We start from the raw sequence: 24,977 nt of genomic DNA, 5'->3' as shown, positions 1-24,977 counted from the left end.
GTCCGCCCATCCACTGGCCCCCATCCTTTGGACATTTTTGGGCAGTTCTAGGCAGCGGGGATCTGGGTCGGGGAACACACTTCTTCAGGACAGTCTGGGAGAGGGAATCTGCTTGGTGGCTTTAGTGAATCTGCCCGGTGGCGTTAGTGAACATGGCAGGCCCCACGGTTCACAGCTGGTCACTCCTCTGGCCGCCCAGCGGGCAGCTCTGGGCAGACCAGACAATGGTTGTGAAGACTTCACTCCCCAGCAATGTGAGCCACCGCCACCGCCTAAGCCCTCTCCACGCCTAGGAGCCAAGCCAAGCAGGAGCCCCTAAAGTAAAACATCCATCCTTTCCAGCCACCGCTGCCCGTTGGCAGGATTCCCCCATGCAATTCTCAGAGCCGTGTTTCAGGTGGCAGTCAGTTCTCCTGCAATGTGCAGCGGGGAACTGGGAACCATTTTGGATTTGGGGAGGGGATCGCAGCGCTGCCGCCTGTAAATGCTTTCCTTCCCATTACACATTGCACCCTCGTCCTCCTTCTCAGCAGACTCATCTTCTCTTTCCTCCTGGCCAGATCCACTGCCTGAAACATGATGCACTTTTTTTGCCTCGGCACACCCCATTTTTGGAATTGGGAAGGAAATCACGAGTCTGCTGCCCGAAAATGCTTTCCTTTGGAATCAGGATAGATTCCAAAGACAGCTTTCCTTCCCGATTCCAAAGGAAAACATTTTTGGGTGGCAGACCCGCAATCCCCTTCCCAATTCCAAAAATGGGGTGTGCAGGGGCAAAAAAAGTGCATCGCATTTCAGGCAGTGGATCTGGCTAGGAGTAAAGAGAAGGTGAGTCTGCTGAGAAAGAGAACAAGTGCGCATGGCTCTGCAATGTGCAACAGGAAGGAAATCATTTTCAGGCAGCAGCGCTGCGATCCCCTTCCCAAATCCAAAATGGATCCCAGTTCCCCACTGCACATTGCAGGGGAACTGGCTGAAACGCGGCTCTGAGAATTGCATGGGGGAATCGGGCCAACAGGCAGCGGTGGCTGGAAAGGAGGGATGTTTGGAGACGACTTCCGGTGTCCAGCGGCAACGGTCGTCTGGAAGGCTTCTCCTGCCTCCAGCGCCCGAATCCGGCCGCCGCCGAGGCCCTCAGGGGCCAGGTGTTCCGAAAAGGACACCTGCCGCACGGACGGCTCGCCAGGGGTCTCCCAGCCGACATACAGGACTGTGGGGACCGATGCTGGCGCGTCCTAGGCTCGGCGGGGTTTGGAGGCCACAGGCCGCGGCCATTATTTTGGTCGTTGCCTGGGCCGCTGTGCCCGGTGACACCGGGGCATTGGATTTATAACTGCAGCAGCCTGGTGGTGAACAGGGAACGGAGAAGAATTGAGGAATGGAGAAGGGAAGGGGATATCGGTAAACGCGAGTGGAGTGCTCCGGAGTGCGGGGGGGTTTTTCTCCCCTGCGGTTGGAAGGAGCACGAGTCATTCTGGAGAGAGGAGAACTTAAAATAAGAAGATTACCGGTTTTGTGGAGCTCTGGAGAGAAGAGGTGATGGAGAAATTTAGGAGGGAGGGTTTGAGGCCCCCCCTCCCTCTGGGGAACAGTGGTGGAGTCCAGCTTCCGCCTTCACTATGAGAATCTTGATGACATCACTTCCCTTCGGCTTCCTGGTTGACTAACTGTACTCTGGACTCGTTGCTCCTGTGAGTGCCCCCTGGTGGATCCGGAGGAAATTACAAGGATACTGTGCCTGCCTGAGGATTTTGTATTTTTTTTTTTCAATGGCAAAAGGTCAGAGACCAACTGCTGGAGAGATGGAGAGAATTTTGGAAAAGTTATCTAATATGGACAAGAAATTGGATGATTTGCAAAGAGGCCAAACGGAAATAAGAGTAGAAATTGTGACTATCCAAAAGGATTTAAAGGATACTCAACAAGTCTCAGCAGAAAACAAGCAGAAAGTGGAAGGTTTGGAGGGTGAGATGCGGGCAGTGCAGAAAAGAGAGGAGACGACAGGCAATGCTGTGCTTGGACTACAGATGGATAAAATGTCTTATTTCCTTAGGTTTCAAAATTTGGAAGAAGTGGACCAAGAAGATTTGAGAGATGTTGTGACTAAATTGTTGGGAGAATTTCTTGGGAGAGGTGTTGATTTCATGAATTGGGATGTGGATCGAGTTTATAGAGTTAATTCACAATATGCACGCACGCATGCAGTTCCCAGAGAGGTTCATGTCAAATTTGTGAGAAGAGAGACGAGATGAAATTCTTAGAAAACATAGGAGTGGGGCACTGATTTACAGGGGCAGGGAGATAGCCATTCTGAGGCAGATTCCCAGACAGGTACGTGAAATGAGAAAGAAATATTACTTTTTGTCAAGCAAATTGTACCAGAAGGGAGTGGGCTTCAGATGGCTGATGCCAGAGGGATTGATGATTTTCCGGGAGGGCATTACGAAAAAAATTAGTACAATTGCGCAGGCTACGGCCTACGTGGAGGAACACAAAGCCCTCCTGGAATCAGATGACCCAGGAATTGAAGAAGGGGAGGTTATAGACCATGGGGCGGAGGCGGCTGCCGCTGTTGCGGCCCTGGAGTTGGGTCAGGCTGAACCCAGAGTTCTGAGATCCAAAACTAGGAAGTGATAAAGATATTTGGGATTGTGTTGGTTTTCCTTATTCTCTTTTGTACGATATTCTGTTTATTCTTGACCCTTCTTTATTACGTATTTAAGATTTGTAAACTTAGCTACTTCGTGTCACCTGCTTGCCATATGGCTGTTGTATGTGTTAAAAAATTTGAGTAAAATTCTTATTTTGGATAAGAAAAATGAAAATTTACCATACCTGATATGTATTTGTATAAACCTTTTTTGACCAATAAAAACTTTTTGAATAAAAAAAAAAAAAAAAAAAAAAAGAAAGGAGGGATGTTTCACTTTATGGGCTCCCACTCGGCTGCTGGGCATTGAGAGGGCTTAGGCAGTGGCGGCTCCTCACATTGCTGGGGAGTGAAGTCATCACGGCCATTGTCTGCCCTGAGCTGCCCGCTGGGCGGCCAGAGGGGTGATCAGCCGCAAACTGTGGGTCCTGCCTTGTTCGCTGAAGCCGCCAGGCAGATTCTCCCCACCCACCCCCCGACCATCCTGATGAGGTTTGTTCCTCAGGCTGTGCTCCAACCCTCCCCCCAGAGCATATGAGGGGTCTCTTCGAGGAAAAGCGAATAGTCCTTGCAGATCACAGGAGCACCCTGATAAGTTTTCTGAAAAAGAACTTCTCAGTATTGGTAATCAACACCCTCTTTCCCCAGCTGAGCCTCTGAGGCACCTCTCGCTAGCAGGAGGAGGAGGAGGAGGGTGGCGTAAAGCAGTGCCACCTTAAACCAAAGCCTCTGAGTAACTGTAGAAAGTGTTTTTTTTTGTAGAAAGCCGCGCTTCCTACAAAATAAAAAGGTACCGTAATCAAGGGCAAAGAAGGAAGAAAGCCAGGCTTTCAATGCTTACGGCTATAGGTAGGAAGAGGGGGGCATCTCAGGAGCGGAGCCTTCAGGGCCAAGTCCCTCTTCTGCCCCTATGAAAATCATCCTGTACCCCACTCATTACAGTTAAATGCGCCTAGAGTGATAGGGTTTGTTTTAAACAGGTAAAAAGATATGTGCTGCTCATTATCAATATCGAGTGGAAGTAAGGATGCGACTGATCTTGATGCTGGTAGGCAGAGGCAGAATTCTTGTTTTCTTGTTTTCCTCCCCAAAAATTAAGGTGCGTCTTATACTCTGGTGTGTCTTATACTCCAAAAAATACGGTAAATCCATATTGAGGGAGAGCCAAGTCTTTTATTTTGAAGCAGAGGTCAGAAAAATCTCACCTAGAACAAACACACCGTTAGGCAATCTTCTTTTAACTTTCCGGTCTGGCTGCTGGAGCTTCTTTTTTTTTTTATTGAAAAAGTTTTACAAAAAAATTTACCGCTTAATTCCCCCCCACCCTCCTCCCTCTCCCTTCCCCCTCCCCTCCACCCTTCCCCCCACCCCACCCCCAGGACTTCCCAGAGCAGAATACAAGCTATTGCATCTATCAGTCATAAACTAAATTACACCAATAAACCATAATCCATAATCTCTCCTCTCCCTTTGAAGCCTTAACTCCCCTTTCCCTTATAAACAAGTACATTAATACAATACAATTCTTACAATCACTCTTAAACTATTTAACACTTCAATCTAAAATTTGATTTAAATGTAATCAGTCCAATTTTCCATTCCGGTGCATATCTTTCTTGTAGATTCTTTGAGTACATTAAAGTTTCTGTTTTCTTTCTTAAGTCCATTAAAATTAGTCCAATCAGCAGTGCTGCATCTTCCAATATATCAGTAACGAAAGTCCAACTACCAACATTAAATTGAAAATCAATTTAGGCCTTATTATTCTACAAAATAATGTTTTATGTAATCCACCAAATTTATAATTCTGTCACGCTTATTAACAAATAATATCATTTTTCAATCCTTAATACTCCATCTCTTATTCTATTTTTATCATTACCTTATTTAACCCCAAATCAAATTTTATCCTAAGTAATTTACAATACTACAATCACACAAATATTTAAATTATAAATTCAAACAAATACCATTTAAATTTAATCCAGATTCTTCCCCATATGTCCATCACTTTATATCAAACCTTCAAATTATTAATTCAAACAATACCATTTACATTTAATCCTAATTATTCCCCATATTTTCATCCCTATAAATTACCAGATATTTTATAACCATTTTTCATACATTCCCTAATGAAATATTTCTTTCTATTTTTATCAGGACTCTCCCAGATCAAATAATACAATTATTAACAATTCAATCATATATAAACTAATAACCTCACATTATAAATCCAAACAAATACAAATAAATTTTTTACAAATTCCCAATAACTATTCTTACAAAAACCATATATAAATTAACCTTTCTTCTTATATTATATTCAATTTCAATTATAATTTATTCTTTCCCATAAGAAAAAACTCTTTTGGCATAGCGCCGCTTTTTATTTCCTCTCTGTACCTTTTTAGTAGTTACCCAACCCCCTACTTCGCCTATTTTTCCTACTATTTCTTCTTCAGCAATTACAGGCCCCTCTTTACCTTGTATTTGTTTTACTTCCTTCTCCCACCCTTTTGCCTTCTCACCTATTCTCATTTTAGCTTTTAACAATAAAGGATTTCCAGCCTCTAATACATTAGTATAAAAGTCTCTTGCTTTGAGAACTGTACTAAGACAAAACTTTCTCCTTTATAATTCACTGTTAATCCAGCTGGAACATCCCATCTATATTGTATCTGATGTTTCCTAAGTTCTTCCACCAAAAAGACAAACTCCTTTCTATTTCTTAACATTTTAGAAGGAATTTCTTTCATCACTAATACATCCAACAAGAAAGACACAGACTTCAGAGGATAACTAGAACTGCAGAAAAAATAATTGCTACCAACTTGCCTTCCATTGAGGACCTGTATACTGCATGAATCAAGAAGAGGGCCGTGAAAATATTTACAGATCCCTCACATCCTGGACATAAACTGTTTCAACTCCTACCCTCAAAACGACACTATAGAGCACTGAACACCAGAACAACTAGACACAAGAACAGTTTTTTCCTGAAGGCCATCACTCTGCTAAACAAATAATTCCCTCAACACTGTCAAACTATTTACTAAATCTGCACTACTATTAATCTTCTCATCGTTCCCATCACCAATCTCTTATATTGACCATCATTTGTGTTGTAAATGTTGTACCTTGATGAAGGTATCTTTTCTTTTATGTACACTGAGAGCATATGCACCACGACAAATTCCTTGTGTGTCCAATCACACTTGGCCAATAAAAAATTCTATTCTATTCTATTCTATTCTATTCTGTTCTATTCTATTCTATTCTATTTTGTCCTAATATTTGAATTTTATTTTTATAAAATGCTTGTAAAATTCCATTCCTAATCTTGTTTGTGAAATAAATCACAACGTCTCTTGGTAGCTGCCTTTGTCTAGCAATCCACGAGTTAACTCGATAAATTTTTTCGATATGAACTTCAAAATCTACTGGATACTCTCCATTTATGCCTGTAAAAGCCTATACAAAAATCTCTTTTAAATTCTCCTGCTTATTTTCCTTCAATCCTCTAACACTCAAAGCATACTCCATCAATTTATATTGCAATATAACAATTTCCTCATCCGCCCTGTCCATTTTACTCTGAACTTCCTCTATTTTATTTTCCAGATTCAAGTTAAGTTGATTATTCTGGGTTTCCTCTATTTTCATTTCCGAGTTCAAATCAGCTTGATCGATTTCTTCTATTCTTTCATCCAACTGAATCATATTTTCTCCAATACATTGCAATGCTGCCAGCACACTTTCATTCATATTATTCCAAGGTTCCATCTTATTTTTAAGTTCCAAGATTGCTTTTTCCATTCTCTCTATTTTGTTTCACAGATTCAAATTAGTTTGATTATTCTGAACCTCTTCTATCTTCTTTTCCAAATTCAAATTAACTTGATCAATTTCTTCCATTCTTTCCTCCAAACAGATCATCTTTTTTGAAAAACATTGAGCTACGACCCCCACTCTTTCAGTCATATCTTTATTCTGAACTTCTAATGTGTTTTTAAGTTGCAATATTTCTTTTTCAATTTTACTAAATTTTTGGTAGCAGCTGTGGATGCGGCGTTTTGCTCTGCCTTCTGCAGAGGCGTCCTGGATCTGGAGCTTCCCCAAGCTTGGGAGGGAGCCCTCACCCTCAAGTCTCCAGTATCATTCCAGGGGCTTCCCGGGGGGCTCTACCTCAGCTCGGTTGCTCACCTCTTTGCCCGGGGGAGAGGTTTCTGAGCCGTCAGACAGCTGATTTATGCTGTCTGAGTGGCTCTACAGATCACAGGGCTGGCGGTCTAAAAAAGACCGCCATCAACAATGCGGCACCACAGGAAGTCCCTCTGCTGGAGCTTCTGATAGCGCGTAATGGCTATCTATCACTCCTAGCTGGTCTGAGAGGTTTTTCTCTACTCCACAGAGATTTGCAAACTCCCTGTGGTTCGCAGAGTGTTCTCTCTTCTTCACCAATCCCTACAGGGTTGTCTAGGGTTTCTATAGACCCCTGGGCAGGGGTGTTTTGATGTTTTCCACAGAGCCTTGTGGCGTTTCATCGTATCACCTCGGCACTAGCCATGCCTTCTCCTCTGCTTGATTGTTTTAAAGGGAGATTCGGGTTAATGTCAGGGTTCCAAGTAATACCCCCCAAAAAATCAAAATTCTGAGGCAGGCATATTCCTTAGAGTACAGATTTATTAGGCATGTCATATTGGCACATCGGGGAAACCCAAATCTAAAGTCCCTCGGGTTTCCCCCTAGTAAAAAATACATTTTTTCTCCTCCTGCCCCTTCAGACCATCACATGGCCCAATCAAGTCACAGTCCAAAGTTCTTCTGGACTCGTGTCCTGCCTTTTCAAACCTGGTAGGAATGTCTTTGCTTCTCAGGGGAAATAATTTTATTTTAGTTACAAAGCCCTCGCTATCTCTACCTCCCGTTCCTGTTCCCACAGCTTGCCCAGCCACCACTGTGGCAGCCCTGAAGATGCCAAGGAAAATGGCTGACACTATGCCTACCTATGGTGATATGTGTGTAAGATATTTTTTCATAAATGTCCAGATTGAAATGGTGTTTTGACAGATAATTAATGAACAGGAAATAGTTGCATGATGAGAGTCCTGTATTTCTTTCAGTGTGATCCAGCCCTCTTGCCAGAGCCAAACCATGTGATGCTAAACCACCTCTATGCACTCTCCATTAAGGTAATCTAATGTTGTCTGTTCTTATCATACTCTACCACATCTTGTTGTATTTGCACACTTCACTCTCTCTACATAAGAATAGAAGAAATTGACTTTTTGTCCAATTCAACATTTCAGATTTCCAAGTAGGATGGAAATGCTTGTAGAGAAACCAAAATGTAAAATTTCAGTAATGCCTGAGGCTTTTAGCTTCTCTCCTTCTTGTGGGTTGTTTTGCATTGGTGCCATGGATACCCCATGATTGTTTCCTCTCGGTTTCCCAGAAGGAGGCATCTTGTATATATTATTCTCCACTCCCTTTATTTTAAAAATTTGGGAGAGAGGTAGAAAATGAAATCACACATATGAAATACTTTCCAGTATGCATGAGTCTGTTTCCTCCATAATAATTACTGTTGAGTGTCATTCTTCTTTAGCTACTCTTGTGTTTTCTCCCATAGGATAGCATCATGGTGCTTAGTGCCACCCATCGCTACAAGAAGAAATATGTCACCACTCTTCTTTACAAGCCTATTGGAGTCTGATTCCTGCATATTTCCATAGAGATTCAAGGACTCTTGCTTTTTCTGCATATGATAGAATACCAGTGGCATGAGGATGAGTAGTCAGCTTCCAGATTATTTTATCAGACAGAAAGGTTTGGATAACTCAGCTGTTATTCTGATTTTTCAACACAATGAAGTTCTTCATTCCCATATGGCTATTCAGAACAAACAACTTGATAAAGCTACTGAAATTAAGTTGTGGGTGTATTATTATTATTATATCTTATATATTGCAAACTGTGAGGTTGGCTTCTTCCTGAAACAAGAAGACTTGCCTTGCAATCTTCCCTTCCACATTTAAAGAGAAAGAAAGTTCAGTGCCACCCTCTTTTCAAATCATATTACCATTGTATAGTCTCCAAATACAGAGACCATGTATCTTTAAATATGGAACAGCTCTGTTACTCAAGTATCAAAAGTCTCTTCTAGCAGGAAATTTTGGCCTAGTAAAGTAGAATTGCTATTATGTTTTCAGTATCTACTGTTGTAAAGCTTTTCTAATGTTTGTCATTTGTGGGTGCTAATTAAGTGTGACAAGACCCAGTCCTGGACTGCTTGGGTAGCCGTTCAGTAGCAGCTTTATACCAGTGAAAGGCACTACATTCAACTGTCTCTTCTGAATAAATAGAAAAAAAATTAAGATTTTTCATCTTTACTAAGTCACATCTCAAGGCTTATTATAGAGCAAGCAAATGGAATCAAGTCCTTAATAAACATAACTTTCACTCATCCAAATAGAATTACTGTCAAAAATGTTCAAAGTTCCTCATTTAAGACAACTTAGAAATAAGATACCATCACTGATGGTTTTAAAAGTGGCTTCCCACAGGGTTTCCCTCTCCTAGAATAGGTTATCTCTCAAGGCCTTCAAGCTAATTTCAGGCTTAAAACTTACCTTAAAGGCTCTTGACTTGGTTCTCAAGAGAATGGCAATGGTTTTCGATCATACGAAAAGACTTTTTTTTTTAGGAGGCAGTAATAGGCCTGTTTATACTGAGAATAAGAAAAAGCTGATGCCATTCATGAGCCGGTTTCCTATCTGTAAATCCAAACAGGGTTCTTTTAAATGCTGGTGGAAATAATAATCAAAGAAAGAAATGAATTGGGCTAAATACCTCTTGTTATCAAGCCAAGACTACACTTGCCAAGAATATTTTGAAGTCATAGTCATAGTAATTTGAAGCAAGGTAGCTACACTAATAAAAACAATGTAATAATAATTAAAGATATTGGAATATCTACAAGAAATACCATTTGCCTGCAAGCAAGTATTGCGGGGCCACAAAATAGACAAAATAATAGAAAATTAAGACGCTAAAGTGTTCTGGGACTTTAGAATTCAGACAAGCACCTGCCATATAACAAACTAGGCTTAACAGTTGTTGATAAGAAACACAAAAAAGTTTGGATAGTAAACATTGCAATACCTGAAGACAGCAGAATAGAAGACAAAGAATTGGAGAAAATCACAAAATAGAAAGATCTGCAAACAGAAGTAGAACGACTGTGGCAGGAGAAAGCAGTATTATTATCCATAGTAATAGGCTCCTTGGGCACACTCTCAACACATTGGAGCACCATTTCAACACCATTGACTTTGACAGAATCACCATTAGTCAATTGTAAAAGATATCTCTACTTGGAACAGCTTACATACTGCAACAATACCTTTAACCACCATGAAACAATCAGGTCCTTGGAAAGAACTTGATAGGTGGAGAAAACTACCAAATCCAGTCGAAATGTCTGATTGACTATACAACAACCACATCATAATAGTATAATGTATATACAAACTTTTGCACCGTACTCCAAAGAATCAAATGGTAAAACTAGGGTACTTTTGGAGCCCAGTCTCTGAGGGTGCCATTCTTTGAGTACCCTTTTCTTTGACAACAGCATTTGTGGCTAAGATCTAGTCTCTGTGCGTATTTATATACTGCATATAAATAGCTTTAGTCTTGTTATTGCACAATAACAAGATTAAAGCTATTTATATGGATATACAAATACATATATTCCATTTATATGGAGTATAAATAGCTTTTTCTTGCCACAGTCATTTAAATGAAGAACTTGGGACATTTTTTGATAGTAACTCTATTTGTTACTGTCGAGCATTTCCAAATAAATTTCCAAATAAGTCCATCAGCAAAGCATATGAAGAAATGATTGAAAAACCTGTGTACTATGCCACTTGAGTACATAAGGAGTTTTACACTGCACTTGCCAGAGTTGGTTGCCAAGTAGTGGTGAGGTTTGGGATGAATTCTGGAATCCATGATCTGGGCAATGATGATTTGGCAGTCTTAAGCAGCCTGATTTTGTTGCTTATCTTAGCTGGATTAGGAGTAACTATTGTGTCTATTTTTCTTTCTCCATCTTTTGTTTCTGGAGATATGAACGGATCCATTTCTTCCAGGGCTAATGGAATAAATTAATTTAGGCTATGGGACATCTAGAAATAAGTAATATAAAAAAGAGATGTTAGCATTTCTATTAGGCTTTGTCTCCCACCCTCAAGCATTCACAGCAGCTGTTTTAACGTATTCTAATGCCCTTGGTTAGAGTTTAATGATTACAGCAATGTAGACAAAAAATAGACCCTATGATGCCTGTTTAATGCTGTCAGGATTGGGTTATTTGTATAAAGGAGTAAACAGCTAAAGACACTCATCCTGAAGTCAATATTAGTATATTAAAGACTGGGCTTTAGGATTATAAGAGCTTATACTATCTTTTTAGATAAAAAACAAAATTATGTAAAAAGCAAGAATGAGAAGCATAAAACTTCTCAGATAAGCTTTAACGCTTTTGTGGACCAATGAATACTAGTAAGGAGAATGTGCTCCACAACCTGGAGGCTTCCTCTCCAGGACTAGGAGACTAACAGCTTTTCAATCTCTGTCTCTCATCAGCCCTGGAATAGCAGCATTTTATGAAGGAGATGTTAGATTGAACATACCTCTAGATTAATTCTTGATTTCTTAAGAACATGTGTCCCTCTCACTCTAGCAAAGAAAATGCCAACCATAAATTTATTTATTTATATATAAAATATATGTTGTGCCTCGCCCGCCCTCCTCTCCTCAGCCGGGCCCCTCCCATCTCTTGCTATCTGAGCCAGAGACTGATAGTGAAGAAGAATGGCCTGACATGCCTCCAGCCCCCAGCCCTGGCACCATGCCCGGACAGACTGAGCAAACAAACCTCCCTACAGTGTGTGAGCACGAAGCTAGCCACAAGCTAGAATTGCCGGCAGCTGAGTAGGAGGACGAAAAGACACAGTGGACAGATCCCCGCTTCCGGAGAATGGAGATGTGACATCAGCAAAAGGAAGGGAGGGGCAGGCCTGGATAAGTGCTGAGTCATGGAGCCACACCCCATGGCCTATATAAAGGATCTGCTTTTTGGCATTCCTTGAGTCAGGCAGAGTCTCATCTGGTTGCTGAAGTCACACCTTGGATTCCTGCCTGCCCTGAGAACTCTGACAGAAATTTGGCAAAGCTGCAGAGGCTTCGTGGCCACGCTTGATACAGACTTCCCAGACCCGGCCGTCAGAGGAGGAGTGGGACACGACAATACATGACACACAAGAAGAGCCATATTACTGATCTAGAGTTTGCTTGGCTACCAGATACGAGAAGTCAGTCCTATTCAATCCATTTCATAAAAGAGAATGACACTTGAGTGAGACTGAAATTATCCATATTTCCTTTAATATGGTTAGTACTCTGCACATGATTCTGGATTTCGTCAGCTACTGACCATTCCTGTGAAAACAAGTATGACTATAGTAATTACATATTGTTTAAAAAAGGAAGACTTCTATTTTATGAAGTAAAGTGTAGAGTTCTCTGAAAGATTAGATGGATTGTATTTCTTCATGTGTTGGCAGTTGCAGTTCTAGACTTCTCTGGCATCAGCAGCTATAGTTATTGCACATTGACTCATTAGCTACTCCAAAACAGCCATGAAGAGGAATTGGGGTCAAACAAAATGGCCCCTGCAACAAGCAGGAACCTCACAGAGTCACAGAGAGCTCAAAAACCAACTATCACACTTTACACAAAAATAACACAAAAGCTACACAACTGACTCATGCACTATGCAGAAGCAGCTGGACTTCACACAAAATGGTGAATCCTTCGCAACAAACAGGAATGATTGGATATAAAGTTTAAGAAAAAATGTTAATCTTAGAAGAAGAATAAAGGAAAATTTAAAATAAAAATGCCAAAACGCCAGTTGGAGTTGAATTGGAATGTAAAATTAAGATTTGGAATATATAAAAATTAAGAGAAAGAAGAAATTAGAGAAATAGATAAGTGGATTTAATACACAAGCTGGATACTTGTTAAGTTGTGGATTGGAAATTTGTGGATTGAAGAGAGACATCTAATGGTGAAAAAAAGTACTACACTGATCACTTTGAAATCCGAAAAAAATATATAGTGTCCTTGAGAAATGAGCTGTGAGAACTTTTAAGGAGGATTTGTTTATGTTTCAGCTTCTCAACTTTGATAATTAAAAGAGGTAATAAACAAAAACTTTAAATTGGAACTAAAACTTAAACAGAACATCAAAATGTGGCAAAAATTAATTGACTTGGTTAAGATGGTATGTGTATCATTCGATTGGACAGAAAAAAATCAAGAATTTTCCCAGAACTTATTCAATTGGAGAAACAGCCTAACAATGAGACACAACAAAATAACACTGAAGATAAAGACTGAACAATGAAATGATCACATTGGGAGTAACAAGGGAAAAAAGAGAGACCAGGAGGGTACAATCAACAAAAAAGAAAATTAAGAGAAGGAGAGAAGAAAAGATTAGAGGAAAACATTTTTAATGATTACACTGAGATTGACAGTGGCAAAAATAGAGAGGCTAGAAAGAAAAAGAAACAAGAAAAAGGGAAGAGATTGGAGACAAAAAATTTAAATGATTACACTGGGATTAACAGTGAGAAAAAAGAGAAGGGGAAAAAGGGAAATAGATCAGATGGGACTATAGCACAAAATAAACAAGTAATGAGTTTAAAAGCTAGAGAAAAGAAACAGGAAAAGATACAATAGTTATCAAAATAAGAAAAAGAAAAAAAAGAAAGGAAAAGGAGGGGAATTTTAAGAAGTGGTTTGCCAGATGGACCAGGAGAAAATGGTTAAAGAAATATGACATATAAGATTTCTATAATGGTATTATGATTAATATGGGTGATTGTAACATTTTAATAATTTGAAATATATTTTTAAAACGAATGGTAGAATCTAGAAAAATAATAAATATTATAAAAATAATAAAATGATATACTTAAAAGAGGTTAAGAGATGGAAACTCAAATGAAACTGATATGATAACTGTATTATTATTATGTTTAGATCTGAATGAATTGCATTAAAATTAGGATGAAGGGAAAAAAATGAAAAATTTTTGAATTTAAGGTAATGAAAGATGATAATAAATTTAAATGAAATGGAAATGAAAGATAGGTTTAACTAAATGTAAAATGATAATGTATAATGATTAGCAATATTGGTAATTGTAATATTTGAATGACGAAGTATATTCTTTAATATGAATGGTAGAATATAGAAAAATGATGGTTGTGAAATATAAAATGATATATTTAAAAGAGGTTAAGGAAATTTAAATGAAATGGAATTGGAAGATAGGTTTAATTAAATGTTAAATGATAATTTGATAAAATGATTTATTTACAAGGGGTTTAGTTAGAAGATGAAATGGAAACTTAATCAAAAGGGAAAGGTAATAAGATACTTTTATTTTAAAAAGATGTGGAAAATAAAAATGAAAAAATATATTGTTAAAAAGGTAAAATGATCAATAAGGAAATAGGATATATAAGATAATCTGGTCCACTTTTAGAAAACAATGGATATTTAGAAATAAGTGTGAAATATTAAAACGATTGGCTGTAATTTAAAGGGTTTCAATAAAATAAAGAATTATTGGAAAGTATAAGTGATAGGGAAAAATAAATGAATGAAATGAAAGAAGATAAGATTAGGAGGTTAGGGTGGATGGTAATTTTGATTATATTAAATATAAAACAGAGATAAAAAGGGAAAAATAGAAAAGGAATATAATGGCAGAAATTGAATTATATAAAATATGGGGAAAATAAGCTGTATGTATTTTGACTCGGTCAATACTGTATTCAGAAAAAATGTGCTGTATGTTTGTCTTTAAAAAAAATACAAAAAAACCCCAACTATCACACTTTACACAAAAATAACACAAAAGCTACACAACTCACACACAATGCAAAAGCAGCTGGACTTCACGCAAAATGGCCCCTGCAACAAGCAGGAACCTCACAGAGTCACAGAGAGCTCAAAAACCAACTATCACGCTTTACACAAAAATAACACAAAAGCTACACAACTGTCTCCCATGCTATGCAAAAGCCGGGGATGGGGGGTGGCACACTAGGCTGCAACCAGCAATGCTTACTCTTGTGTCTTCGTCATCCCCCGCCCCCCCGAACCTGGCTTCCTGGCTGAGAGTGATTCAGAGAGTGAGGGGGAAGAAAGAGCCGACAGGGCTTCCCTCTGCGGGGCCTTCCTCTCTGGCTCCGCTCCAAGTCCCAGAGGCAAGCCAGGTGGAGGAGATGACGAGGCCTCTGTGTCCTGCATCGCCTCCCTCTCAGGCCACATCTCAACACCCAGCTGCTGATAATCAGTCGTGGCTGGACGCCCCCCCCCCCGGTATCGCAGACAGGAGAGACGGCAACATCAAAAGAAAGGGTGGGGCAGGCCTAGAGAGGGCTGAGTCACAGGGCCACACCCCACAGGATATAAAAGCAGGAGGGGCAGCCCTATAGTTCTTGTGACGAACAAACAATTGACTGTTGAAAACATTGGCTGTACTTTGGCTCCTGGACTCTGTTTCGTTTCCTTCTGAACTTTGGGATTGTTCCATCTCGGACTGCAATCGCTCTGATAGATAAGAGGACTTGGCAAGAATAAATTGCTGGCACATCTAGTCAGTTTGCGTTTCTAATTGATTGTGGTTGGGGGGACAGAATACTTACCTTTGAGCAGGCATCAGTGAAGCGAGTAGTGGGTCACGGGGTGGGCGGGCAGGCCAAGTGGCCGGGAGCATGAGCCAGAAGTAAAAAAAAGTTCTGACTTCGCACAGCACAACTGATCATCGGAACCTTTTTTTTACTTTTTGTTAGCATTTTTTACTACCTATTCACCTGAACCGGTAGTAAAAAAATGCTTTAAAAAGTTCCAACAATCAGCTGTGCCACACAATTGGCAGAGGCACATGGTCATAAAATTTGGCATTTTGACATAACCACTGTATTCCTAAATGCAGAATTAGAGGAAGAAATTTACATGGTTCAAGCACCAGGGTATGAAAGTAAAAAAGCCTAACACAGTGTATAAATTGAACAAGGCCATTTATGGGCGAAAGCAGTCAACCAGGAATATCTGTTCAGATAAGGCATTGAAGGGTCTTGGGTTCAAGACTGATGGTTGCATATACACTGGAAAGTTACAAGGTGGCGATTGTCAACTATTATCAACTATTATCAACTATTAAGATCATTTGTGGATGATCTTTGTTTCATTGCAAAGGATGTGTCACAGGTAAAAGAATTTGCTAATCAATTAGAGAAAAAAATTGAATTAAAATATTTGGGAGAAATACAAAATTATCTTGGTGAGAAGATACAAAAAACTGAGAAAGGTGGTTATGTTCTCAGTCAAAAAAGAAAAATTGAACAACTGTTGGAGAAATGTAATATGAAGGATTGTAATTCTCCAATATCTATGAGCACAGATTTTTCTAACAGTTTGGGTGAGGACAAAAGTGAAGCCTGTGATCAAGAGACATATCAGTCAGCAATAGGGAGCCTGTTATGTCTGTCACAGTGGTCCAGACCAGACATAGCTTGTGCAGTAAGCATATTGAGTCGCTTTATTGCTGCACCAATGCAATTGCATTGGATGGGTGTAAAAAGGATTCTCAGGTATTTGAAGGGAACTGTAAATTTGGGTCTTCAAATTTATTTATTTATTTATTTATTTATTTATTTATTTATTTAAATTTTTATACCGCCCTTCTCCCGAAGGACTCAGGGCGGTGTACAGCCAGAAATAAAAACAGCAAGTATACAAAGTTAAAATATCAATTTAAAGTACCTATTCCATAATGGCCGAATTAAAACCGTCAGATTGACCTACCCTAAAATACCCCATATAAAATTACAAAGGATTAAAACTTTAAAATTTGGAATTTAAAAAATACAGAATTAAAATTGAAATATGTTGATAGTGATTATGCCAATGATATAAAAATGAGAAAGTCCAATTCTGGGATTGTGGTATTGTTTGGAGGGGCTTTAATTAGTTAGAAATCCAGAAAGCAAACATTTCTACTATGGAGGCAAAATTTATTGCTTTATCTGAAATTTGTTCAAAGGTAACTTGGTATGTACAACTGCTACAGGATTTAAATGTAAAGGTAAATGAAGCTGTAACAGTGTTTGAAGATAATGCTGCCTGCATTAAAATGGCAACAAGTGACAGAGTAAAAAATAGAAGCAAGCATGTGGACATTAAATATTGTAATGTAAGATAAGCATCAAGTGTAAATTAATTAGCTTACTTCGCTGTTCTTCAGAGGACAACCTGGCAGACATAATGACCGAGCCATTGGGTGCACTACACCATGGGAAGAATATTAAGTTATTTGGTTTTATGTGTATTCCAGTTATGAAGGGAGGAGTGTCAGTGTAGATATATATATATATATATTTATTGAAAAAGTTTTACTTTTATCATTTCATTTTCATATCTTCAAAAATTACTGTACATTAATAATCAATCCATGTATCATTTTCCCCCCTTCCCCCCCTCCTCCCCCTCCCCCCCCCAGACTTTCCAGAGCAAATACCGGGTATTATGACCAACAATCACAAGCTAAAGTATACAAAATATACATAACCTGGAGGCTCCAGTGATGTCACCCTCCTGCTGGGTGCTCTAACAGAGCACTCCGTGTTAGAAGATTGTAAAAGTCAGTGAAACAGAAAATAAATCACTGTTCACTGAGCTTAGCATAATCTCTGGGTGAAAGAGGTTATCAGAATTGTGGAAGAGTGGCAGGTCTGACAGGGGGTTTGCTCTCAAGAGCGAATTTTCCTGGATTTATGACCCCACCGAATTCCACTCCTTCCAACTTCAGCACGCCCCTGTTTTTATCAGGGAAAAGGAGAGGAATGTCGCTTCTGCTCTAGAGGACTTATTAAATTGATTGATATTCCAAGCAGACGGGAATTTCACAAGCGTTCGAACTTTGATGCAGAATCAGCACGGCAAGTACCGACTCCCTTTTTGAAACTTGAAACCTTTCTTTGTCTTTGATTAATTGACTTTTAAAATGGCGTCTAAAAGTGAAAGTAAAATTTTTAGTACGATGAAGCAGCGTTACTTGTGGATTGTTACAAACGGAGTTTTTATACTGAAAGGAGGAAGGAGAGTTATTAAGTTTGAATTCCTGATTCTTTTGAAGACAGAATGGCAGCTAAACCTTTAAAGCCTTCTGGAAGAAGGGATCTGAACCAAGTCTTGAGGAAATATTGAAAGAACAATTAAAACTTTCTGAAGATAGGCAAAAGAGATGATGGAGAATTTTAATGCAAAAATAAGAGAAGATATTCTTATGGCAGTTCAAGGACTGAGTAAAAAAATTGAAGGATTGGAAGTGGAAATGCAACAGATCTCTCAGTCAAATAAGCATTTAGAAGACAAAATGAAAGGTGTTCAGAAAAAAGTGGATCAAAATGAAGATCAGGTTGTGATATTACAATATAAACTTATGGAAGGAGCTCTTAGAATTGTGGTATGCAGAAGAGCGTGGAGAAGACTTAAGAAAAATTATATCAGAAGCATTGGCTGAATTTATTGAAGCGGACCCCAAGAGGTAGCTTACCAAATTGATAAAATATATAGAGTTAATTCTTGGATTGCAAGACAGAGAAAGCTTCCTCGGGACATTGTGGTTTATTTTGTGAAAAGGACTATGAGAAATCAAATTCTGCAAGTTTCATATCAGACAACTTTAAAAATTGGAGAACAGGAGTTGAAGGTGTTGAAGAGATTCCTTCAAAGATGTTAAGAGACAGGAAGGAATTTGCTTTTTACACAAGAACTTAAAAACATCAGATTCAATTCAGATGGGAGGTGCCAGTTGGACTGACACTATTCTATCAAGGAAGGAGATATAGAATTGACACTGTTTTAAAGGCAAAGGATTTTCTTTCTACAGTTTTGAAAGTCGAAATAGAAGTGATAGAAAACTTCAAGAGACTCAAGAAGGCGTGGTGACCCAAGAGCCTTTATTGCTGCCAGTATTAGAGGAACCACAAGAGCAAAGGGTGACAAGAGGAGCCCTTAAGCGTAAAGAAGAGCAACAGTCTCAAAGTAAAAGTCAGGATCCCATTATGGAAGCTGTGGGAGGAGCTAGACGGAAGATACCGGAGGAGGAGCTTCCGTTGTCTGCTTCAAAGCTTCAGGAGGCCAGTAATGGCAAATAGAATCTTGTCATGGAATGTTAATGGCTTGAATTCAGCTCAGAAAAGAAGGAAAATATTTCACTACTTGAAACAATTTAAAAATGATGTGATTTGTTTGCAAGAGACACATATAAAATTATCAGACCAAAAATATTTAATTAATTCAAAATTGGGTAACCATTTTGTTGCATCAGCTTTGGAAAAGAAGCATGGAATTGTTGTATATATCAGGAAGGATATACCAGCTAAGCTAATTGAGGCAGATATTCAAGGAAGATTTATTGCTATTGAACTGGTGATAGATGCAAAAGACTTTGTTGATAGGTATTTATGCACCTAATCAGCAACAAGAAAAGTTTTACAAAATGTTACATGAGAGGTTGACCCTCTGGGATTATAGTTCGTTTATTTTATTAGGAGACTGGAATGGAGTAATTGATACAAGAAGGATAAGAGAACCTCCTCCAAGAAGATACCTATACATGCAAAATTACCAAAATCTTTTTGAAATGATGGAAGACTTTGAGTTTAGAGATATATGGAGGTTACGGAATCCAGATGAGAGAGATTTTACTTTTTTCTGATAGGCATCAATCTTTTTCACGCATTGATTTTATTTTAATTTCTAATGACTTGCTTTCTAGGGTGAAGAAAACGAAGATATTTCCGAGGTGTTTAACTGACCATAGCCCAGTATGGATGGAATTATTACAAGGGAAAAAAGGTGGTAGAACATGGAGGTTGAATGAAAATCTGTTTAGATATGAGGATAATGTAACTTATTGTAAGAAACAGTTAAAAGAATTTTTTGATTTTAATATGTACAAAGGGACACCTATAGGAACTGTGTGGGAAGCGAGCAAAGCGTTTATTAGAGGATATTGATTTACTTGGACAACAGGCAAAGGAATAATAAACAAAGGCAGCGAGATATTTGGAAGAAGAAATTCAAAGGAAGCAACAGTTATTAATTCAAAACCCACAAGATCATAAACTTAAAGAGGCTATAAAAATATTACAGAGTCAATTTAATATGTTAATGGCAGACCAGGTGGCAACGAATATACAATATGCTAAACATAATACCTTTTGTAATGCAAATAAACCTGGGAGATGGTTGGCATATAATTTAAGGAAGAAACAGAAAGCACGTGTCATACAAAAATAGAATATAAAGGTAAAGAGATATACCAACAGGATAAAATTAAAAGGCATTCTCAGAATTTTATACTGCACTATATGCAAAAGACAAAATATTGAATAGGGACATTTATGATTATTTGAAAGATTATAAGGTGAATATTCTAACATTAGAACAGAGGAGGAGCTGAACCGGCCGATAGCTACTGGAGAAATAGTGGAGGCAATTAAACAATTAAAATGGGAAAACCCTGGTACAGATGGTCTTACAGCAACTTATTATAAAAACACAGGATGAAATATTAGGCCCACTTAAAGAATTATTTAATCAGATACAATTAGGGTGGAATACCCCGTCATGGAAAACATCTTTTATTTCACTGATACCAAAGAGAAGCAAGACTGCTCTAAACCTGGTAACTATAGGCCGATTTCACTTTTAAATAATGATTATAAGATTTTTGTAAAAATAATAGCAAATAGATTAATGTTAGTTTTACAACAAAGAATTCATACTGATCAATCTGGTTTTATAAAAGGGAGGCAGATGAGGAATAATGTTAGACAGATTATTAATATATTGGAATATTTGGAAAGAAGAATACTTCAGCGGCACTTATTTTTTTGGATGCAGAGAAAGCCTTTGATCGATTGCATTGGGATTTTTTATTTAAATTAATAGAGAAAATGCAATTTGGAGACTGTTTTATTAGAATAATTAAAGCGATTTATGGAGAGCAAACAGCACAGATTATAGTAAATGGTAGTTTGACAGAAGTTATTAAGATTGCGAAAGGAACAAGACAGGGATGTCCCTTATCACCATTATTGTTTGTTTTGACTCTGGAACCATTATTAGATAAAATACGAGGATTAATGAAAATAGAGGAATTAAGATTAGACAATATGAGTACAAAGTTAGAGCTTTTGCAGATGATGTAGTGGTTACGTTAATGAATCCTATAAATTCAAGTAGATTTTTGTTGGAAGTAATTGATAAATATGGAAAGGTATCAGGATTTAAAATAAATCAGAATAAAACAAAAGTGATAATTAAAAATATGTCTATACAACAGAAACAAAAACTAGAGGAAATGACAGGATTTGAGGTAGTAAAAAAGGTTAAATATTTAGGGTCTATATTAGCTCATCGAACAAGAAACTTTATAAGAATAATTATGACTTGCTATGGCAAAAAGTTCAGAATGATATGAGTGGCTGGAAGAAATTGCAGTTATCCCTATTGGGAAGGATTGCGGCTATTAAAATGAATGTGTTACCTAGATTTTTGTTTCTGTTCCAGATGATACCTATAATTAAAAAGGATAAAAATTTGGAAGATTGGCAGAGTGGGATTAATAAATTTATATGGCAGGGTAAAAAGGCGAGGTTAAAATGAAAATAATACAGGATTCACGGGAAAGAGGTGGTTTAAGAATGCCTAACTTTAAACTATATTATGAAGCAGTAACCCTTTCAGTAATAAGTGACTGGTTTAACTTAACAGAGGAAAGAATTTTGAATATAGAAGGTTATGACTTGTTATATGGATGGCATGCGTACTTATTTTATGGAAAAAAGTGGATAGGGCTTTTAAGAATCATGTGTTGAGAAGTGCTCTTTTGGTCTGGAATAAATATTCCTATAAATTAGATTACAAGATTCCTATATGGGCGAGCCCTAGACATGCAATAGAGAATATAAATATAGAACAGAAACAGGAAATGATTACATATAAAGAACTTTTGTATGCTGAAGGAGGTAGATTGCAATTAAAATCATTACAGGTATTAAATGAAGAAGGGAGGAATTATACTTGGTTTCAATATGGGCAAATAAGTGCTAGATGGAAAGAAGATCAAAAATTGGTATAATGCAAAGGAGGAAAATTTAATAAAGCAAATTAGAAATCAGACCCAGGAGCATATAAAGAGATTGTATAATGTGTTGCTTGAAATAGATTCGGAAAAGGATTTGGTAAAGGATTGTATGATAAAATGGGCACAGAATATTCAGGAACCAATAATGTTGGAAACATGGGAGAAAATCTGGGTTAGAAATGTTAAGTTTACACAAGCACAGAATTTAAGGAAAATTTTTATAAGAAGTTTTATAGATGGCATTTAGATCCCAAAAAATTATCATGTATGTATCCTAATATCCAAGCGAAATGTTGGAGGTGTGATTGTGATGATGCTACATATTTTCATATTTGGTGGACTTGCAAGAAAATTAAGGTCTTTTGGATAAGAATTTGGTGGATTATTCAAAATGTACTGAAGAAGAAGATAAAGTTCCTGCCACAATTTTTCCTTTTGGGAATTATAATGGATTGTACAGGGATTGAGACTAAATTGATTTTGAACTTAATAACAGCAGCAAGACTGTTGATTGGACAATACTGGAAGAAAGAAGAGATACCTACAATAGAAGAATGGATATTGAAAGTTATTAATTTGGCTGAGATGGCTAAAATCTCAGCGTTTTTAAAAGACAATACGCAGGAAAGATATTTAATTGAATGGAAAAAATGGATTGATTATCTACAAAACAGATATCAGATTAAGAAATATCAGATTGCCTTTGAATAATTAGAAAGTTATTTTATGTAATGGGGAGGGGGTTGGGAGACGAAAAGCTTTGGATGTGGTTATTTGGATTGGAAGGGAAAATTTTATTCTATGTTTGGTTTATGTATAACTTTACCTTGTGATTGACCCGGGAAGCCGGGGGGGTGGGGGAGGGAGGGGGGTGTTTTGTTTTTTTTTGGGAGGGAGGGGGAAAAAAGGGGGAAAAATGTTTTTGTTTTTTTTTAAAACTCTTTCAATAAAAAAAAATATATATACATAACCTCTCACCTTTAAAAATTTAAAACTTTAGATCCCCTCACAATAAAAATAAAGAGATAGGAAAGAATAATAAAAAGAAAAAAAGAAAAGAAGCAATACCAACTTCACATATTACTTCTTCTTACAGCCCATTTTTAAAATTAATCCATCTTCTCAAATTCAATTTTTTTTCCACTTGTATATTCCTTCAAATTTCATAAGTCCATTTCTCAAATTACAGTCCATCTTCTCGAACTCAAATTTTCATCACTTATATATTTCTTCAATTGTCATAACATTTAATATCCAATCCATTTCAGAAAGAAAAGGAGAGAGAAGTAGAAGGAGGGAAGAAAGTAGGTAGGAAAGAGTAGAGAAGGAGGAGGGGAATAAGAAGGTTAGATAGGGTAAGAAGGGAGGAGAGGAGAAGGAGGAGAGGAAGTAATAAAGCGAAGGAGATGAAGGATGTGAAAGTAGTAGAGGGTAGAGAGGGAGGTTGTGAAGAAAGGAAGTGGCAGTCGGGCAGGCCTGAATCAGTAATAAATGAAAATTAATGATTAATGATGGATAATAGTTTGCACATGAATATGATGTTGGAAAATGGAAATAAAAATTATTTATATAAAAAAAAAAGAAAAAGTTTTACAAAAACAAATTTTTACCCTCCCTCCCCCCTCCGTCCAAAACCCCCCTCCCCCCCCGACTTCCCGTAGCAAACATAAGGTATAGTTCAATAAACAAACAATCATACATTAAATTTTTAAAATCTAACACAATTATAATCCTTCTCTTTCACATAACCTGACTTTTCCATTAAAATCAAAAACAACATCCTTCATTCAAAGGCAATCTGAAATTTCTTAATCTGATATCTATTTTGAATATAATCAATCCAATTCTTCCATTCATTTAGATATTTTTCTTGAGTACTGTCTTTCAAGAAAGCTGAGATATTAGCCATCTCAGCCAAATTAGAAACTTTCAATATCCATTCTTCTATTGTGGGTAATTCTTTTTTCTTCCAATATTGTCCAATTAACAGTCTTGCTACTGTTATTAAGTTCAAAATCAGTTTCGTCTCAATCGCTGTACAGTCTGTTATTATTCCCAAAAGAAAAAATTGCGGCAGAAACTTTATCTTCTTCTTCAAAACATTTTGCATAATCTACCAGATTCTTATCCAGAAAGACTTAATTTTCTTACAAGTCCACCATACATGAAAATATGGAGCGTCATCACAATTAACATCTCCAACATTTCACTTGCATATCTGGATACATACATGATAATTTCTTAGGATCTAAATGCCATCTATAAAACATCTCATAAAAATTTTCCCTTAAATTCTGCGCTTGCGTAAATTTAACATTTCTAACCCAAATTTTCTCCCATGTGTCCAACATTATTGGTTCCTGAATATTCTGTGCCCATTTTATCATACAATTTGTTCTATTTCCCTCCCCCAATATTCCCAACAAAGAGTCAGTCAAAGGCCTTCTCTTCTAATTTAATTACATAGATAAATGTCCTGGCCACGTCTACCCACGGGCCTGCCAAGTCTCTGGAGATAACGAGGAAATTATAGATAAGGCCAGAATTACTCACGAATATATTCTTCCCTCCATTGATACAGTTTGCCCGCGCAAATTCATTGCTTTGTTCAAGACAAAAAACCAGGAAGTCCCGCCTCCTATTTATAGTCTCTGCAGATGTCACTGCATGACCATCATTCCTTGGCTTTGTCCCAATGCTTCCTCTGTTGCGCGTGCTGGTCACGTCTGCGCAGTCTTGCATCACTCCAAAACTGTTCTTGGGGCATTGCCAAATCAGAAGAAGGCTCGGGAGAATCAAGCCTTGCCGGCCCCTCCTCCTCCTTTTGACTGGGTGCCAGGGAGGGAGAGGGCCCAAGAGAAGCATGCCTTGCCAGGTCTTCTCCCTCACTTTCTGAATCATCCGAGTCCAGGAGTCCAGGTCCAGGAACCTGGGTCACAACACTATCCCTCACCGCAGGGCCCTTCCCGTGGGGGTGACGATCGGGATGCGGTCGGGCTGGGTTCTGCTCAT

General features: G+C 38.0%; 2 protein-coding genes across 3 annotated transcripts in view; both read right to left on the bottom strand.

The window, feature by feature from the left end:
* The window catches only part of LOC131194853 (uncharacterized), a 268,449-nt gene that overhangs the window by 7,782 nt on the left and 235,690 nt on the right, over positions 1-24,977 (bottom strand). The window lies entirely within an intron of this gene.
* Positions 10,721-24,977, bottom strand: part of LOC131194858 (WAS/WASL-interacting protein family member 2-like) — a 39,669-nt gene continuing 25,412 nt past the window's right edge. The window contains exon 2 of the mRNA XM_058176394.1: positions 10,721-10,848. The gene's annotated coding sequence lies outside the window, so the exon portion shown is untranslated. The remainder of the gene's footprint in view (positions 10,849-24,977) is intronic.

Source organism: Ahaetulla prasina, chromosome 3, assembly GCF_028640845.1.
Source record: "Ahaetulla prasina isolate Xishuangbanna chromosome 3, ASM2864084v1, whole genome shotgun sequence".
NCBI lineage: Eukaryota > Metazoa > Chordata > Lepidosauria > Squamata > Colubridae > Ahaetulla > Ahaetulla prasina.
The sequence above is the reverse complement of the archived record's forward strand: the minus strand, read 5'-3'. Positions and strand labels throughout refer to the sequence as shown.